General features: G+C 39.2%; 1 protein-coding gene across 5 annotated transcripts in view; it reads right to left on the bottom strand.

Moving 5' to 3' along the window:
• The window catches only part of CYRIB (CYFIP related Rac1 interactor B), a 96,748-nt gene that overhangs the window by 29,202 nt on the left and 46,354 nt on the right, over nucleotides 1-21,192 (bottom strand). For all 5 annotated transcript variants that reach the window (XM_063411747.1, XM_063411572.1, XM_063411481.1 and 2 more), the window contains exons 2-3: nucleotides 13,353-13,431; nucleotides 1,603-1,639 (exon numbers count right to left, since the gene is read on the bottom strand). The gene's annotated coding sequence lies outside the window, so the exon portion shown is untranslated. The remainder of the gene's footprint in view (nucleotides 1-1,602; nucleotides 1,640-13,352; nucleotides 13,432-21,192) is intronic.

Genomic DNA, 21,192 nt, shown 5'->3' with positions numbered 1-21,192 from the left:
GGGAGGAGGTGATCCTGACACAGCAGCCTGTGGTGAAGCCTATGGTGAGGCAGCTGTGTCCTGCAGCCCATGAAGGACCACAGCAGAGCAGAGATCCACCTGCAGCCTGTGGAGGACTGCAGGGGAGCAGAGATCCACCTGCAGCCCATGGAGGATCACAGGGGAGCAGAGATCCACCTGCAGCCCATGGAGGACCCTGCCCCGGAGCAGGTGGATGCCCGAGGGAGGCTGTGACCCTGTGGGAAGCCCATGGCAGAGCAGGCTCCTGGCAGGACCTGTGGCCCTGTGGGGGACCCACACTGGAGCAGCCTGCTCCTGCAGGACTGCACCCCACGGAAGGAAACAACACCGGAGCAGTTTGTGAAGAATTGTAGCCCTTGGGAAGGACTCATGTTGGAAGAGTTTCTGGAGGACTGTCCTGTGTGGAGGGACACCCCACACTGGAGCAGAGAAGGGCTCCTCTCCCTGAGGAGGAACCAGCAGCAGCAGAAACAACCTGTGATGAACTGACTGTAACCCCCACTCCTCATCTCCCCTGACTGAGCAGGGAGGGGTGAGGTAAAGAACTGGGGATAAAGTTAAGTCTAGTAAGGAAGGAGGGGTGGGGAGAAGGAGCTCTGGTTTGAATGGTAATAAACTCAACTAATTTTCCTAAGCTGTGTCTGTTTTGGCCGTGACAGTAACTAGTGAATTTTCTCCCCCCACCCTTATCACAATCCATGAGCTTTTTGTTGTATTTTGTCTCCCTTCTCCAACTGAGAAGGGAGTGCCACAGTGGCTTTGGTGGGCACCTGGCATCTAGCCTGGATTAACCCACTACACAAATCCATTTAACCAGCTTCCCAAAATTCAAAGGCTTTTTGACGATTAATCAAAAACAGAAGAAAAATAAATCCTACCTCAAGTTTGGTACCATTACCTTCCCAATGTGACAGAAGATTAATTGCTGTGCTGGCAAAGCACAATAAACATGAAGTATAACACAGACACTCTATGCAGTAGCTCAGATGACAAGCAGCAGGTTATAAAACTAAGAGCTAACACCTTCATATGAGCATGTGCTACCTCTTCAGTCTCACAAGCTGGTTCAGAGTACTGGTTTCTGGCATAAGGGATCTGGTTCAGCTACACAGTAGCTTTACTAAAGAGACAGAGAGAAAAACCACCAAAGCATTATCTCGTCATTCAAACAGTTCAAGAAGTTGCACAGTCTTCTGGGGTAAGTTCACACAAGTGGCCAAACCACTTTAACTCTGTGCATAATGGAAATGCCTTCTTTGAAGTAATGGGACTTCGTATCATTCTGGTGAAGAGTTTGCAAAATCAGCCTCGCCAGGCTGTGTGCTGAGGCCCTGTGCAGGCAGAAACCAAAACCTTGCAGCCTAATTTAGCATCTTTAAACAGAGAGGCATAAATTCAGTCAGGGATCAGGACCCCCAGAGAACACCACAAATTTCAACAATTGTTTAAGGAAAAGAGGGAAAACAAGTTCTTGAAGGGAAAGTCAGTAATATTGAAAGAGTCCCATTTTCTGTCCTTTAACTTACTACATTTTCGCTTATTTATCAGCGGTTTTCAAGCAGGTTAAGTTTCAATTCTTACCTACAGCCAGTGCTGCACTCTGTTCTTGGCCTCCAGTCTGTTTTAAAAGAAAAAAGAGATTGGGGAAATTAATTCTTTTACACCAGAAGTGTTAAATGTGATGCAATGTGACCTTGGAAAAACAAACATACATCTGTTCCAGACATACTGTTCTTGTGTATCTACTTCATAAACATAGGCCTGGATCCATATGCCACTGGCATTTTTAAAAAATATGCTAAGAAAATGTAATTCAGACCTGTGTTTTATCTCTAGGCACACAAATAAATAGGGAATGCTGTTATTTGGTGATGAATGTGTTTCCAGGGAAAAAGGCTGCCATATGAGATAATCCATAAACACACATATTCCAGAATAAATTTAATAGCTAAAGAGTCAAAGCTGCAATAAAATACCAGTGACAAACTGTTCTGCTTGCATTTCACATTGCTTTAACATGGAAATCACACAAGTTTATAATCCAAACACACAAATGTACACTTGAAAAAATGAAAGGCTTGCATGCTGACCTCCAGAGAAGGCATTTTCAAGTCATCACTGAAAACCATTTGGTTAACAAAGAAAACTAGTGTTCTTGGACAGCCTCAGTGTGCTGTACACATCCTTACCACCGTCCTAACATGGTGAAATAATTATGTTAGTAGTACAGTTAAAAGGAGAAGATATGGAGTATTACAGTAACTCAAAGCTTCACAGGAAATAACAGTGTAACATTAGCTAGGGAAGGCTCTGAAGATACACAGCAGCACAGGCAAGAAGCAGAGTGGAGATTTAGTGAGAATGACTTCACAGCCCAGAGAACTGAACATAAGCAAAAAGATGACCATCAGACACATCTACAGCTGTAGAAATTTAACTCTCCATTCTTTCCAGTGCATGCATCTCCCTCAAAGAAGTTTTCCCCTTGACCAGGCTTAAATTTGGGTAGCAGCTGCTTTTGCCTTTGCCCACTGACCTCAGCTTTCCCTTACTTTCCCAGGAATAAGCAACAGCCAGTACTTCAGGACAAAAACTTGGTTAAGAGCACTGTCTTTGTAGGAGTTGCTGCAGTGCACTAAAATGCACCCACTCTCATGAGGTATACTTTAAATACGTTTGTTTTCTTTCCCTTTTCATGTTTTCAGACCCCTCAATTTGAGCTTTGAGACAGCACAACAAAAATAAAACCCTGGAAATAGCTGGTCCCCTGCAGGTCAGGGCTGAACACAACTGACATTGCAAAGAGAAACTGAAACCAAGGCGTGATCCAAAACTACTGCAAGAAGCTAATTTCTTGAAAAAGAGTGAAAGAAAAGTCAGATAGGACTGAGTTGTGAACAAAAATAAATTCATTAGAATGAGCAGACTACAGAAATAAATTTGAAAATGAAAGGAAAAAAGCCCACTGTAGCAGCTAGACTAGGGACTTTAAAAAATAAAAAACGTGTCCTCTAATGATGCTAGTTCATTTCCAGCTAATAGAATTATTAGGAAGAAAAAGCGAGTATTGCTCAGCTCTTTCCATCTTTCTGGACCCAATGCTGCACACACAGAGACACAAGCACTTACCACCTGCAAGAACAACGTGCTGATGCTCAGGCAGCTTGTCCTGAAGGCTTCAATGAATGAGTGGAAGTTAATAATTAACAAAGCCTTATAGGACTCTTGTGGTTATGAAGGCAGGAGAAGAAAAACAAAGCCATTAGCAAAAGGGAAGCAGCCAGGAAAGCTGAGAATTATAGGTCAGTTGGACTATCATCAATAACAGGCAGAGAGATGTTAGCACAGGAATCCATTAACTGGTTTCCTACCTTTTAGTACCCATGAACAAGCCTTTGTGCAAAACAGCTCACACTGAGCACTGCTGATGCTGTTGCTTGGTTTATACTGGCAAGCTGATAGGTATTTGATTTTTTCACATCACGGTATTTTAAATGTAGACGTTAGCACTGAGCAATATAATAAAGCACTGCCTAAATGGGCAAGAAATTGACTTGCTGATCTCTAGTCCGTCAGGAGCATCAGCAAAGATACATTAAAAATAGACAGATGTGAAATGACTGGTGTAATGGATTCTTTACAGAATTAATTCTTGCGCTTTGGATGCACCTTAATTCAGACAAAAGTTTCTAAATGAACAACTCTTTCAGGTTCAAAGTGCATTACTTGGGTTTTCATGCTGGGATAGAGGATCTGAAAAACCTCTGAGCTTCCTTCTGACTTATCTTCAAGGTTTAGACCTGCAGATTACCATAGAAATACCACAAGCAGGCACAAGATGAGACACGTAAACTATACAAATTAATAGGCAGTGAAAATTGAGTAATTCACACCCAGCATTTTTCAATTCCTTGTGATTCTAAGGTGGTCAAATATTTAATGTTACGTTACAGAGAAAAAAGTTCTGGGCAGGAAAATTAACTTTACTCAATTGGTTACAGCTCCTGGAGTCAAACAGCAGGAAGATGAATGCATCCCATTCCAGGGATCTCATTTTAACACACAACCCCTTCCCTTGAACTGCAGCCTAACTCCAACACAGCAGAAATAGTCCTGAGCATATCTCAAGCCAACTCCAACAGAAATTCAAAGAATTGTCACAACAGTTGAAGACCCAAAATGAAAACTGTCTAGAGCCATCAGAGAGAGACAGTGAATCATCTAAACTGCAGCATAACAAGCATCATTCAGTTTGTCAGAGGAAAAGCCTGTAGCTGTCAACTCAAATGGTACCCAGATAAAAAAGATGTAGTCAGTAAACTTGGCATCATGGTGAATAATGAAACTGGAGAAAAAAACCCCAATGAAAACTGGCTAATCACTGAGTAAGCCTGGTGCTTTGGGCATCCACATCATATTGATGCTGCTTAACTCAGCAAAAAGTGAGAACAGATTTCACCTGAGAACAGCTGACCATTAACTTCTAGTATGAAACCAGTCTTCTGCCCAACTCTGGCTGAACTAATTAAAAAGCCTCTACAATCAGGTATGGACTTGTCAGTGACTGTCAGTCATGATTTGCTAAAAGAAACACTCAGGTTCTTCTGCCTATTAAAAACTGAAAACACTGAGTGGTAAGAAATAATTAACAACTTTGCACCAAGAATCTAAATTACTTTCTGTGTCCTCAACTGGTATTTCAGCTCAGAGAACTTCAGACAGTATTAACTGCACAAAGTTTACAACAATTACTAGCAAAAGCCTGCACAGGATTAATGTAATCTATGTGAAATACTGGGCATGCAGACTGAAGTTGTTTTCAAAACACAATAGACTGCTACTTTGACAGAGCAAATGTTTAAATTCCTAGTTTGCAGTTCAAGCCTGCACTAGGACTCCTCTTGGTAAGCATCACTAACTTGAAATCCATGTGAACCATCTGTGGACTATGGCTCAGACATTCTCAGTTCATTAATCTTAACAGCCCTTGGATACAGAAGATAACAGAATCTAGCTCAAAGACTACCTGCCCTGGCAATATTTACATACTCCTGCTCTCTTGGTTCACTTTCAGACTTGAAATAAGATCTGTAGAAACAGCTCTAAAAATCTTGTTACCCTTAGAAGCACACACTAAAATATATAACCTAACTCCAGTGCAAAACAGAACCTGCAAGTCAAACACATCCCATATCTTCTGGGTAATAAAAAGAGAAAACTAAGAAATGTTTAGTAATAAAATTTGATTTTTACTTCAGTAACAATAACAGATGTCTAACCTATAAAAAATAATTCATTACTAAGATCATGTTTCAAAGGGAATTTCAGGGCATCTGTAATGAACCCATGGTTTAACATCAATAAACCCAATGGGTTTAACATCAGTGACTGCAGACAAAGCTTCTTCTATATCTGTATGGCAATTGTATATGAGACTAAGATTAGCGAAGCAGGCTACCACTACTGCAGTGACCTCTGTTCTTCATAAAGAGCAAATGTACTGGTTGCTCACTATAAAACTACTTTTTTGACTTCTGATTGTAAAGCTCCAGCTCAAATCCTTCTTCTCCATTCATTTTCATTTATCTTGGTGAGGCAAAAATGCATCTTAGAAGTCCAAGTGTTACACTAAATCTTTCCCTATCCTGTGTAATTTCTCAGTGCTGCCACAGTACCTAATATTACTTGCTACATTCAAACCCATGTTTTAACTTTTCATTTAATGATAGAAATGAACTGTGAATGTATCAGGGGGTCCAGTGTTCCATTATAATTATCAAGCTTATTTCATTTTTCCTAACTATTATACTTTCACAGCATACATTATCCCTAAACTGTTACTGCTGCATAGCAGCTTCACTTCATATGATCTTAATGTCAAGGTGTCTTTTTTTTTCCCAATCTCTTTTGCAATTAGGTATCACGTTATATTGTTATGGACTTGGCAAATGGTGGGTAATGGTTGGACTTGATCTTGCACATCTGTTCCAAACTGTTCCAAGATTCCTTGAAAGCTCTCAGAAAGGTTTAGATGCGGCATTATAGAGCCATAGGAAGGACACAAGGTTTTACACATACACCCCTTTCAACAACTTAAGAAAAAAAAAAGGGGGGGGGAGAACTAAAAGATATTTGAGAAGCTTGTATGGCTGAAGAGGATATTCACACAAAACTAGTATGCAACACGAAAATTTATATTTCATCCACTTACACATATGTGTTCTGCAACAAACCATTACTTTGGTTTAGTGGAAACAGTAAAATAAACTATCATAATCTTCATTTTTGCATCTCAAAGCTCTACACAGAAAAAAACCCTGCAAATTGAACATCAAGTACAAGGGATTTTTTAACTAAATTAAAGAGTTAATTTAAATATTGCCAAATAAACTTTTTAACTCTACAGAAACAAGATGAGAAAAATACCTGTTGGGTAACCAGAAAACAAATAAGGAGTTTTAGTAAAACAGAGATGGGACTTATTTAGTTGTTTAATTTAGAGTTGGGTTTTAGCTTGTGGTTGGTTGCTTTTTTTGGTAGTGGAGCAGGGGATAGAGCTGTGGTACTTTAGTCCAAGCAACACAGCTTCTGGTTTTACCAAAAAAATAAAAAAAATAAAAAAAATTAAAAGCCTGCAAGAGTTATTAAAGCAAGTCCTGTGTCTAACAGTAAATTACTCAAACAAGTAACTTTCTACTTTTGGTAATATTATCTCCTGTATTTCTTTTGAACTTTCATTAATCCAAATCCTGAAGTGATTTACTACCAGGCATAAAAGACGAACAGAATTTTCAAGAACTGTCTGGAATTCAGGCTTTCAATCCTCAAATAAACTACTGAAAGATTCCTAAGGTAGGAAGAGATATGGGATATCATTCCTACACCTTTAAACAATATTGGCATTTGCTCTCCATTGCATGTTCAACTTCCCCATGATACCTGGCATCGCTGTTTTGCTTCCTTTGTTGTTATGCTGTTAACACACAGTTGTGAAGTGCTCCTGAACACCACCCGAGTGATTTAACAGCTTATTTATCTAAGATATACAAATTTATTAGGAATATGATGGAGTTTAACAAAGAGTTCTGGCTCAATATTATCAAAACAGAAATGAAACCATGCCCTGTCCCAGGAAGTTTGCACAATACAAACAGTAAGACAAGGAAAAGTCAGCAGGCCTTTCCCATTCACATTATTAGTGATGTAGGAGCAGCTCTGAGCAATGCCAAGATCCACAGCCCTATTCCCTAATGCTTGAACAGAGGAGTCCTTATTCCTTATAATCCAGATTTCTACATGGTAAAAAAAACCAAACAAAACCACTTTCTTCAGGACTGTATTGGGTCATATGAACAGCAAGGAACTTCTACCACAAAAAACCATCACCACCACCAAACTAACCCAGCCACAGAAGACTAGCCACTCACCATCTAAAAGATCTTTTTAGTGAGTTCTAACCATCAACTGTTCATCAGCAGTATCAAAAAGTGAGAGCTGAAGCCCTAGTTACCTGTCTGATAGGTAAAACTCTAAGATGAACTTGGACCTAAGATGATAATGCTACAGCTATAGAAGTATCCCAAACAGCATTTCTGCTGCTCAGGGACAATGGATGTCTTTATTTCAGATTGCTGAGAAGACAGTTTAGATTTTTAAAAGCCTGAAAAGCCCTTCCTATCGACACCAGCAGCAGTAAGTTTTGCCACAGGCTCAGGGCTGAGCAGTTCCTAGGTGACAGTCAAGCAGTTCACTTTAACTCCTTCTCCCCAGGGTCCTCAGTGCTGCCCCACTACACAAACCTCAGCAGAGGCAGCTCCTTGCAGTCTTAACTCGTCCACAAAAGGAGGCAGGACGTTCCAAAGGGTGACTCCATGAGAGCCTTAGGACAAGCAGCAATTTCTGTCGAGGAGGATAGAGGAGCTCTGCTCCCACCAGAGGGACTGTCACAGAGTTCAGAGACTCTTGAAAGTGCCTCCAGCTTGTCCAGGAGCTCTGTGAGCTCCACCTACACAAAAAATGCAATAATTGTTCCAGCTACTGTTAGAAAAAGAAGGCAGAGTATGAAGAAACTTTTCTGATCAGCTATACATTGCAGTAGTACAGTTTTGAAATTATTCTAGTAAAAACATGGGTGATTAGAATACTAAAAGCAATTGTATCAATTATTAGCTGTCCAGAAAGGAATAATCTAACCACGCTATTTTAACATGGGATCTCAAATGTTTATTGGATAGCACGTGAGATGAAAAAACATACAAAAATTACAGAATACATAACAAACATGAGAGAAAGAACATGGAAATGTCCAGGTTCAGCTCCTAGGGACTGTTGTCTATATTCAACAGCTTTGTCCAACAGGCAGGAAAATAAACCAAAAAACCAGGAGCTATACAACAAGGTTTTAATTGCTGCATTGTAATTTAATGGCACTGAGTCTCAACAGCTGCACACTATTTCTTTTCAACAGTTTCTCAAATTAATTCCACGATCACCTAAAAGGAGTCAAGCTGCATCAAAGGAAGTTCAGATGGGACATTAAGGAAAGCTTCTGCACTGAGGGTGTCACCAGAAGAGGCTCCCCAGGGAAGTGCTCACAGCACCAAGCCTGACAGAGCTCAAGGAGCTCTGGACAATGCTCTTGAGTGACACGATTTAGTGGCAGGGAGTCCTGCAGGGAGCAGAGAGCTGAACTTGGTGTTCTGTGTGGGCCCTTTTCAACCTGAGACATTCCATGATTTTAAATAATAGAACTGCAATTATGTAGTCAAACAGCAAGCTGAACACTAACAAGAACTAAAGGACTGTATGTCTATAGTTCAAGTGCCTACAGAGTTAAAAAAAACAACCTTCCCTCCACAAAACCTAGAATTATCCTTTAACAAGTATTTAAGAGTTCTTCTTTAAGTCAGGAAGTGAAATAAGCAACATCTGACATTAACCTAATAGAACAGACCACATAAAACTTAATATGAAGGTCCAGTCACCTGTCTCAACAAGCACAGCTTTTCAGGTCAAATGTCTTTCTGATGGGAAAAGTTTACATATTTTGCTGCCCCGTTTAAAAGTGACTTTTCAAAAAGTCAAAACAACCCTTAAATAAATGCATTTGATTTGAAGGCTAATTGGACAAACAGAATTAAACAGTTCATGATGTCCTGAGCAGCTATTTACAGGTAAAGAAAAATAGCTTTACCTTCATAAACAAATCCGCATGGCTGAAGTCTCAAGCACAGCACAGTTTACTAAATAAGCCTTTAAACCAAATTCAAAACTCTTTTTTTTTCTAACTACTCTATTAACTGTTGCAGTAGCACTACTACATGTAAAGGAAGGGTATTTTGGAAGAGCTCAACACTGGATTCCACTAGATTACAGTGAAAAAATCTTGTCACTGATCATTTGCAGATTACTACAATCTTCACTCAAGGCTTAACTTATTTTACATCCACTGTGGGACAAGATACCACATTATGTTTCCTCAGTATAGGCACATTATTTACATTGATAATATACACTATTAAACTTTAAAAAACACAGCATTGCACAAGAGCTTCCAACACCTCAATCTATCCATGTGCTATTGCAGCAAGGCACATTAAACAAGTCTCAAGATAAAATACAGCAAAGTATTTTAAATGTATAAAATCTTAAATGCATAAAATACATTAAAATTAAAATTTTAAAATTGTAAATGTATAAAATACAAGACAGCTCAGTTCAGCCTAAAACAAGTCAGCTGTTCCTCCTTTTTGCCTCGGACACCACCATTAATGTAAAATAAATGCACGCTGGTAGAATATCAGCATCATGATCAGAATTTCTACCACATCATCTTGAGTGTCAAAAATCACAACAAGTACTTAACCTCAATGTATTAAGAGCATTTACACAAACCCACTTTCACATGGATGAGAAATCAATTCAAGAGGCTCTGCTGAATTTACAGACAAACCTACAACAATATATTTAGAGCAACAATACCAATGAGACTGTTTTTAACTTGTGGTACAAATGGGAAGTATAGGTGGTTTCCGTTGTCAGAAAAACAATTTTTCTTCACATATTTACATTCTATAACATCACTGTGGCAGATTATTCTTTTACCCCTGATGTTCCCACATTACCCTGCTGGTGTCTGGGGGGCTTTGCATTGAAAATGTCACCACTTTCTATGTGGGTTACATAGATTTCCTAAAACAAACAGACAAACAAATCAACCCTTCTGAAAGCAGCCATTGAAAGTCACACATTTATAAAACCTATTTCCTTGTTTAATAGAGGAAACATTTAGCACTGAGCAAAACAAACAGAACCTAGCTTTATATTTCTTGCAGCATGTTTGACTTTATGTAAACTTCCCCACCAGTCAAAACCAAACAGAATTCTGTAAACACATGGAATAGGGCCTTACTCAAATACAGTATCTTTTCTGCATGAGATGCTTAACTTCAAACCTTTTTTAGGCACACAGATATGGGAACAACAAATATTCCTGCTTTTTTTAAATTTAACACATATCAAGGGATTTTCACGAAGACTAACATTGTTATTGAAGAAGTTTTAAAGATTCTTCACAAGAGGAAGCAAAACATTTAAAGATGTGTCAGCCAGACACATGTTACTTTCATAAGAGCTATACAAGCCACAACAAAGAGTTCTCAAAATTAACAAGAAAATGGCAGGTATGCATTTACTTCCACTTGGTAAACATAATACTAAAGGTGTTTTCATATTTATTAAAATTAGCATAAATGCAAAACCTGTTAATCCACCCACAGTGCAGTATCAGTACTGGAACAGAGACTTCACAACATGTTAATCAGTTTGCTTGAAACATCTCCCCATCATCATTACAGGGGAACAATTCTAAGTTGCATGGAAAGATTTTTAAATCTTCAAGCATGCAGACAAGTTCAAGCTGTGTCTAAGAGATAACATGAAAATGAGAGTGAATAATTATCATAGATTATTCATGAAGGCAGAAGACAATTATCAAGATCTTTTCTGAACGACTGATAATCTGGAAAAATAATCCCATAGAAGTTAAATTGGCATAATGAAAAAGAACAGCTAATAGAAGAAAAATAGGGCAAACACTGAAATGTTACTCATCCTTCAGTGTCTGAGATAATGGACAGTTGAAACATCCTAAGCAAAAGAAACACCATACATAAAATGGGCATTCACATCTACAACCATTTGGGCTGGTTTCCCCCACACCAAGGACCAGCTGGGTTAAAACTTTCACCTTGGCACCAGTCAAGCAATACCCAGACACAGACACGCTCTGCCCCAAGGGATGCAGCATCTGTATGCCACGTTCTTTTTTCAGCACAGCCCCAGAGTGAGGAGACCTGAGCTGGGAACCCAGCTGGGAACCTGGGTCAGGTCTAAAATACAGCAGAGCTCAGCAGGCTCTCAGCTCCTGTCTTCCCAAATCAAAGTTACTGCTGGAAACAGTGAAACCAACTTTGTGCAGCACTACCCCAAGCTAAAAAAGGACTTACTGATCCTAAAGGAAATAGTGAATTAAGACAAATACTTTACCACAGCTGCAGACAAAGAACTACTTGATAGAACTACCCAGTTTCACTCAGCATGGCCATCCTGTTAAACCTCTCTCTCTGAGAGAGATGAGGAGATGATGGGTTGGAAGAGGAAGCCAAAGCAGGGAAAAAGACAGAAGACTTCAATTTTAGACTAGTAAGCTTTTCAGTCTTCTGTAGAGGGCAAGCTATGCACCCAAATTTAGACAAAGACACACATTACTTATTCATGTCATATACAATCAGAATAATCCAAAGTACTGTCCTAAAAGTTGCTATCAGATAATTACAGCGTGGTTCAAAACTTATGTAGGCAATACAGTGCTTTGGTACCTCAAATGGAGGCCCACTAGATGCCAGAGGTTTTTTTTCTCCTGCAAGCTGAAGGTCATACACTTTCAAACCCAGTATTTAGGAATGAGTCTCATATGTATTTTAGCTTCAGCAACTGCAATTTTACAGGCAACAAAACTCTTGAAATTATCGCTCAGAAATAGCTGTACTATGCAAGTCATCTTTATATTAAAAAAAAGACTAAACAAGTCAAACTTTGTTTTTACTATGTCATTCTGACAGATGCACACTGCTGACTACTGTAAGCTTTCAAAACTTTCCTATCATTAACCTAGGTTTGGCAAAGTAATCAAACCAAGAATTTTAATATTTTCTCCAACAGCTACACAAAAGAACTTTATAAAAAGTTATCCTTGACTGCTTATAAAATTTAGGCAAATTAACTGGTGAGTGAAGATTAACTTGGCATCTGTAACCTCTTAAGTCACGAAAGCTTAATGTTTTCTTATTGGCTAGGATGTGTTTCTTTCCATATTCATCCTTGAACCCAGCCACATCACTCCATTTGGGCTAAGAACCCTCTGTTGACACAAGCTTAATGAGCCCTGCAGCTCAAGTGGCAGCAATAAACAAAGGTAAGATCCAAGCTTTACAGGAGGTGAATAGGAGTTGTAATTACAGAGGAAAACTGCTACTTCATCTACAACATGAAGTATTTGAGAAGTGATCTGTAACTCTGGTACCCACTATCAATGTACATATGATTTACCTATGTCACGACACTGAAATGTCCTAAATTCTCAGGTTTTCTTGTGATTGCTGTGTAATACTGTAGCTCAACATCTTAACTTAGGGGCTGGCAAACTGCTGTTAAGTGGTCACTGCTCTCCGCTGATGATCCTATTATTGTCCTGTACTCAAAAGCAGCCTGCACATGACTTGGCGTGTTTGCGATTCATGAGATATCCTTAGTTTTATTATCCTACATTATTCTCATTGAAAATTAGGCCTCAACAAACATCCATTGAATAATTACAAGCACATTAATGGCATCTTCCAAAGCATCTGGACTTCTGTTAAGGCTTCCTTTTTTCTCTCTCCAGACTCTGAAGCATTGTATTTGAAGTTTCACTGTTTGCACTATCACACTTCAAATAATATTTACACAGGACACAGTACAGACACATTGCATTCGTCTCAGCTAAAAAGGCAAACAGACTATGTCTAACATGTCATTACAGGAAAAAAAGTCTTTTTTTCCTGTTGAGAGAGCAGGAATTTAATCAATTTGTATTCCAATTTAAATACCTACATGCTATCCACTGCTATTGAGTCTTTTGTCTAGTGAGTTACAGACAGTTAGAAAGAAAAAATATTGCATGAACTACTTCTTGCTTTCAACAGATCAAAATACTTTGTACTCCTTGGCCTAAAATGTTATGGAAAACAAAGAAATATTCTACAAGCAAAGAAACTCAAGCAAGTGTTTACCAGTTAGTAGTATCTTCTTGCAGTCTTAACAGAGAACTCCCTTCTTCAGATTATTGATGCAGCAGCTCGTCCTCACAATCTGAAAAAACAGAAGAACCCCATTAAACATAAACAATACACGGTATTCCAATCATATAAACCAGTGTCAGGGGTAAATCAAAGTTAATCCTGCAGTGCCAAGAAATCTACATAATCCTTTAGGAATGCAAATGAAACATGCCGATTTCAAAAACACTTGGTGATTTTATGGAAGTGACATTACAAGCAAGCACAGAAGCATCCTTACGAACTCTTCTGGGAGTCAGTAAGGCTATTAGCTAGCCATGATCACAAGCATCAGAAATAGAGCATTGCATCTCAGCATTACCCAGTGAAGTTACATATAGTTACAGCACAAAAAATAGAGCATTACATCTCTGCATTACGGAGCCAAGTTACACATAATTGCAGCAGAAAAAAGTAGGTCTCAGTTCAAGCTTTATTTACAGTGTCACATATACCGCACACAAGGAAAAATACTTCATTGCTACGGTTTTCATCACCTGAAGAAAAATGCCACCAATGGAAGTTTTTATCTATCCGAACTTCTCTAGGGTTACTAGGATTTTCTGCTTCAAAACTAAGTTTTTGGTTTAGAAAAATCAGTATTTGTATGGTCAAAAAACCCAGCATTTCCTAGGGAAATGCAGCACTGAGATTCGATTGCAAGTACTTGGAGGGCATTTCAGCTCATTTGGAGTAGATTTATACAGCAAGCAGCCTACCTTTTTTAGTACAGTAACTGGATGGTGAACTGCTCACAACTGGTACCTTCCTGTTGTGATGAAAGGTTCCTAAGTCTTTGCCCTTTGGCGCTTTGTAGGCTGCTTCTCTTTCAAGGATTTCAGCTAATTTAAATACTTGAGCGTTGTCACTTAACCTGTCGCCAGTAAAACCACTGCTGCTCCTGCTTTAGGTGTTTCTGGTACCAGAGTGCTTCTTTTTAGTATCTCAGATCTCAAAGTTTCTTCCAAAGAGTGATCCTCCCATTTTGTCCTCCAATTCTCTTTCTGCTTCTTAAAGCAAAATCAAGCATATTCTGCAATGCATCTGTTTTTAGCATGAACTTGTTTAGAAATATAAAATCCCTGTCATGTCATTTCAAATCCAGCTGAAGAGGCATGAAATATTCAGTGTTAATTTGTATTTATCAGCTATCAGCAATTCCTCTTACATCAGGTAATCCTGATTAACCAGCATTTAACAAAAGCATGTTGTTTTGCAGTTAAATTTCTAATCACAAACACCATAACATTACTGATTTGTCCCAGCTTGGGAAGGGCAGAGGGAAGAGCAAGATTTATAAAGTATTGAGGGTGGGGAATGATTTTAGTCACAGTGAAAACTACCATCAAAAGATGCCACCCATTGCCTCCTGCCCTCTCTGCAAAGGAAAAACTTGCAATCTGAAGAGCACAGCTAGGACAGGAAAAAAAGGCAAGGACTCTGATATACTACGCAAAATATAACACTCAAATAAAACCAAGGGATCCTATTCACAGCTACATCAAAGCAAATAATTGCAACAGACAGCTGAAAAGCAAAACCAAAAAAAGAATAATATTAACTAACGATGACTTTTGCCAATTTGTGTCAAGGCAGCACCTAAGATAAGCAACTGCCTGTCAAGTTAATGTGTTGGTGGGTTTTTTTCCCTGCAAATGTTGTAAGAAGCACTATTTCTCTTTCTTGCAGAAGGAGAAATCTAAAAAAACACCCCAAACACATTCACTCCATTAATGCACAGGCTTTGTTTTAACAATTGTTCTGTCATCCTTTTCAGCCCCTTTCATTCATGAACCTCTTGCCAGACAACTGCATAGGTTAACAATTATCTTATAAACTGAATGTAAGCCATAAGATCCTTTCATTCATGCTGCTTGGCAAGAGCTGAGCAAAGCAATTCTATCTCTGCCTACAGTCCATAACAGGATTGAAAGTCCTGCTGTCTGAGTGACCATTTAAGAAACTCAACAAGTTCCTTCAATAAACTCAATCAAAAACATTTCCTTCTACACTGCTACACTGCAGTACGAAAAGCTTCTTATTCAGTACCAAAAATGGATTTTTTTCAAGCATGATTGATCATTTCATTAAACAGAAAAATTGTTGTATTTCTGCTGTTCCACTGGCAGGACACAGCATCACGTTGCCAGATTCAGATGGTTCAATCTCCTTGTAACTCCTGAAATCACAAGAAGGATTTGGGTTTACTGAAAGGAATACCTAAGCCCACTGGAGATGCTTCTGGCCTCTCCAGTCCTGCACTGCTCCCACTCGTGGCTGCTCAGTGTTTCCTGTGCTGCAGTTCCCCTCCTGACAAACCCATTCCTGCAGACTGGCTTCAGGTGAGACAGGGAAGCAACAGCTGAGGAGCAACTCTGGATGGGAGAATTCCACCTGGCAGAACTGTCATGAGTTACAGTGGATTGAAGAGATGATGGAAACATCCAGGAAAACAGGGGAAGCACATCACCTGTCAGCACGGGGCAAAGAATTCAGCCTGGTGTGATAGGAGGAACTGGAGAGGAAGGAGGCTCCTCACAGGAGCACTGGGCAGCAGTGCATACACAAAGGACATGGGTGCTGAAGTAGGAGCACATGCAGAAAAAGCTGCAGAAAATGTGGTTCCTTTGGAAGATCTCTACAGCTTTCAAGGCAACAATTCCTTATATATACGGTTCAGTCCATAAAATCTGTCAAGAGAGATTTTTTCTTTCTTTTTAAATAACAAAGCCCCAAACTGTAACCTATGGTATAAATAGCATTGCTGAGAAAAAACGAGTCAGCTGCCATCTTAGTTTACAGACAAGATTTGTTCACAAACTAATTTTCTTTACTTCAATAGACCTTTGTGGAGTAAATTAACACTGTTTCTTTGACAGGCTAATGAGACTAGCAGGTGAACAACAAAAGAGTAAGCTCATTCCCAGAAGATATCCTTGCCTGCCCTCCACACACTGTGTTGGCATAGCTTTGTAGGATGATGAATTCAAAAGAAGGAAGCAGACAATAAACCTACTTGTTCCTGCTAAAGTAGGGAGACTTCACCTCTTGATGTAAGCGACCATCCCTGACTTCATTAGTTTTGTCACTTAAGGGGAAGGTGGAATTAGTACAGCACCTGATTACATCTTGATCTCCATACAAAATTCATGCTCAAGAAAACCATTAACCATAAAGATGCAAAAAGCCTTCTGTGAATCGCACAGAGATTGCTGTTCCCTGTACATGTTTCAACAGGCAGAGGCACAGCCAAGGCTTCTCAAGCCTTCAAGTTTCACACTCACTGGAGCTACAAGGAAGAAAACTTCTGAAAAATTTACTAATGGCTACATCCTCAGGAGAAAAGGGGAAAGCCACTAACATAGGGCTTAGTCGGTTTTACTGAGGGATTCGGGGTACTCCATTCCAGACAGGTTGCTGAAATACTGAGGCAAAGCAGGCATTTATGGTCAGCTACAGCAGTGTCTACATAGGGCTTCAAATTAAATCATTTTGTAGTGTTTGCCACCGTTAAAGCAAGACTGACACAGCCCAGGTAAGGCCATGTCAGAGCTGGCCACATGTCTTCACACGCAGGTAATGACTCAGGGCTGAGATGCAGAGGGAACAGATGCAGAGGTCAGTCTGTCCTTAAATTCTGCCCAAACCCTCAACTGCTGACCCAGTAGCCACTTTCCAGTTCTCTGCCTTGCAGTCACATAATTGCATCCCAAGAACACTACTGAAGTGACCATCTGGAGTCGCCTGAGATGCCATTTCCTTTCCTCTTTATTTGGTAATCTACACAGCATCTTCAAAAGCCCAGACAAATGTAGATGTCAAAACTTAATATGCAGGTTATTTCAACTCAAAAGCTTTGTCTGAATTCCATTTAGGAGTAACTCCACCCAGCCTGCATACCTAACACTCTTGTACAGCTATGAACCACATTTAAAAATCACATTATACACATCATCTTTGCCTGTGCTTGATTTTGCTTAGTCCAAAACATAGAAAGCACAGAAGAGACAGTAATGTGGATTTAAGGTGATGTATCCTCCCTGATATAGATCACAACAGACTACTAGCCACAACAGCCCATCATAAGACATATCTAAAATGCAAAGTATACAAAATGAGCTGAATTAAAAATAAGCCATAAAGATCCATAAAGATAACTAAGTGTCAGAAGGCTTATGGTAGCTTACAAACAATTCTGGTGTCAGACGTAAGACAGCACACCCATCCAGCAGTCAAAACAACCCCTGCAGAGCTTCTGGCAGGCTACTCTTCATAGTAAATAGCTATGCAAAAAAGAGGCAGAAAGCAACACAACCAGTGTCCTACAAAAACAGCAAAGCATACAAATACTAGAATTCACTAATAGTTCCACAGCAAGAAAACTTGAGAATTTTATATTCTGCTGAAAGGATATAGACTACTTCTTCCCCTTATGAACATATTTTGCCAAAACTTTAATTTTCAGTTGACAGAGGAAATCTTCCTATGATTTGAGGAATTAGTGGTATGAGAACTATTCAAAAGTCCCCAGTTATTCACTTCTGCACAGCTGAGAAAGTAAGTTGTCATTCCTTTATTTCCAGGACAGAAATGAAACCAAGTGTTTAAGAACAAATAATTACACTGAAACTCAATAGTTTGAGCTTCAGCTGTACATCGTGCAGTTAATAACACATTCCAAGGTTAAAACTATTTGCCTCCAGAAGACTGCAGCTCTGCTTCCATGTAACACCAGAGCACTCTAGTGACATCTCAACCATTTTCAAAACCTAAGTACTCCTTTTTTTCCACTCACCAGAACAGCATGAGTTATGGCACTTAAGCATGCTAGTCCTTACCGGTTTGAGCTGCAAAACCACTAAATATGGTTTAAAATATATCTCTCATATTTATTCATGTACTAGAAGCTAATTTTGTGAGTAAATTAGGATCATCCAGTTAGCTAAGAGTTGCAAAGACAGAGATGGAAGACACACATAACCTTCCCTTGTCCCATGCAAACATTTGGCAGAGGTTTAAAGTATTATCAGCCCAACACAATGTATTCTCTGAAGTGTAATTTACCAAACAGAACACTGACCAGCTTTTCCTCTGATAATTACTCCAAAGTCATAGAAAGGATTTCCAGTTGTGAACACTTTCCCCTGTCAGTGCCATATTGCAGCTTTCAAACACTGGACTTGGTATTTCAAGTTCAGTATTGTGGCACAGTTTAGAAACTTCCTTTAAAAATACAGGTTTTCAAAATAATTGTAAGGATTACAGAAGGACTGAATTTTAGTAGATGACTATCCTTATCACTTTTTATTATTTATTAATCACAATTGGAAACAGTATGCTCCAATTCCTGTAGACTTTGCTCACACTGCAGAAGCACTGACTCCCACCAGACCATTACTGACCTTCAAGCCCTAATTCACCCAACTTCTCAGAGCTCTGTATTTGCATTTACTACAAACGCAGCAATAATAAGAAAGTAGCTTTTGGGTAAAAAACCCAACTAAACTGAAACTGCTAAATACTTATTCCATTTAGGCATACAATAAGCATATTCCTCTGTTTCAAAGATGAATGTGGAAGCAGTAAATATGTCAATCATTTAAATACCCTTACATTACACGGGCTTAAAGTTGAACTGTGAGCAGAGAAGAATATATTTGATGCCAGAATTGAAATAATAGGGTGAGTATTTTCCCCAGTTCCCTTTTGAAACAGAACTACTCTTTTGAGTGTGACTCAAGCCCTCAGAGTGACTCAACTCAGAGACGAAGAGGCAGGACACAGGTTAGAGAGCAGGTTTCCACAGCAGGGTAAAAAGGGCATGTACATACAGACAGACTGAGACAGGACTAATCTTTATCTGTTTCTAATAAGAGGACATTCTAGATAAATACAAAGGAGGAGGACAATTAAGTTCAGATCAGGTAACTTATACAAACTTGGTCAGAAGTGTAGAGTCCTTGCAAAAAGTCTGATAATTCTTATAATGAATGTCAAGAGCAGTTCTTTTGTCTTAAAACCTTACTGCCATACAGAGAAACAGGCACAAAGCACAACCTGGAATATTCCTTCACTCTCAAGTATAGATGCCACAATTTTTTTACCTCAGATCTGTTAGTGTATGTTTTCTCTTTGGATACACAACACCCAACCAAAGCACTGAATTACATTACAGAAACCAGGAATTATCACATGGTTTGATCGTTGGATCAGTTTCTTCCACTATCTACAGAGGCACAATAAAAGAAGATCCTCATGTGACCAGAACCAGCTGACCAGTTCTGCTTTCTAAGAGTTTTAACTGTTAAAGTTATGAGCAAGCTACACAAACTCTTCAATAAGTTAAGGCTTGTAATTATAGAAGCTGCATATCCCAACTCCAAGATCAGTTTAAGATCTCCCTTGGACAGAGAGATAGCCTAAGCAAAGACTAAACACAAAAGACTTTTCCACTCCATAAAAATTCCTTCTCACCAGGCTCTGTTGTGCTTAGTCTTTTCTGGAAACACACCTGAAGCTCCTATTCATAACATGGCCCAGCTTCAGTATCCTTCATATTTTTTACTTATAAAGTGTCCCAGCTTCACCTGGGAGGGAGGCACAAGCCTGCCTCTCAGGTAGACACCCAATTCAAGACTCCTTAAATAGAGGGTAGAGTCAGGTGCCCCTTATATCACCCATCATTATGCCAAGAAGTCTATAATTTAAAAATTCTGAAGGGGGAAGACAGCCTAGGAAAGATGCTACGAAGCCCTTGCTCAGGGTAGTTGGTCAATATAGCCTTTTTTCCCCATTTTCTAATCATCTGGATTTAGACAAGCTTGTTATCTAGTCCACAGAGAGGCACGCATTAGCTCCAGCTCTTAGTGATGTTTACAGTACCTAACATTATCTGATGAGTAAATAGCTTAAGCTCTTCGCTTAAGCAGTTTGAATAATCTTTTTAGGATCCCGTATTTGTTTAAAAAAAATAATTCTGCAAAGCTGATGTTTGGGACCTTGAATACAATGTCTCACCCTCAGAAGGTTGTCTGCCAGCTCTCAGCTTTTACATCCGCTTCTCACTACCAAGACATGAAAGGCAGCTGGACTCCTCTTTCTGCACAGGAAATCTGATGGATTTTCAAGTCACTCTTACACTCCCACATCCTCTCATTTAAGTCTGTACTGAGAGAGCACAAGATCTTTGTTCAAAGGGTACTTGTAGATGCCATCATCTCCAGAGGCACTTTTCTTACATTTAATGTGCAAGTTACAACCTCAGTCAAAACAGGAGCACAAGAATTTTTCTATATTACCCTGTATTTGGAGTAACAAAGGAAGCATTTAAGAACAAGTCTTACATTTTTCTGCTTAAGCAAAATAACAAACTCTGATGTTCAAATATTCACACACATGCTCTAGAGATTGCAGCAAGACAGTTCATGCCTTTGAAATGAAACTTTACCCTGGAACAGAAGTCAAATTAAAAAAAAAAAACAATAACAAAACAACATTTATTTTATTTAGAGATGTGTCACACTACAAAGCTTTTTTACCATTCTAAGAGTAGAAAGACTTACTTAAGACTAACAGATTCTGAAGAACCACTTTCCATGAAGAAATACAGCCACAAAACTCAAATATACGGATGAAGAAAAGGAACTGTATTACACAAAACTGTAGAATCACGGCCAGTATAATTCTAGTAGATACAAAGTTGTATTTAAGTAAAACTCCAACAACAGACATGCAGAGGTAGCAGCTTCCCTTCATCCAATTACCACTAATTGCAAGCAGATGCCAGCACATTCAA

This window comes from Prinia subflava, chromosome 1 (assembly GCF_021018805.1).
Source record: "Prinia subflava isolate CZ2003 ecotype Zambia chromosome 1, Cam_Psub_1.2, whole genome shotgun sequence".
In the NCBI taxonomy this organism is placed as follows: Eukaryota; Metazoa; Chordata; class Aves; order Passeriformes; family Cisticolidae; genus Prinia; species Prinia subflava.
This window is presented reverse-complemented; position numbering and strand designations above follow the sequence as displayed.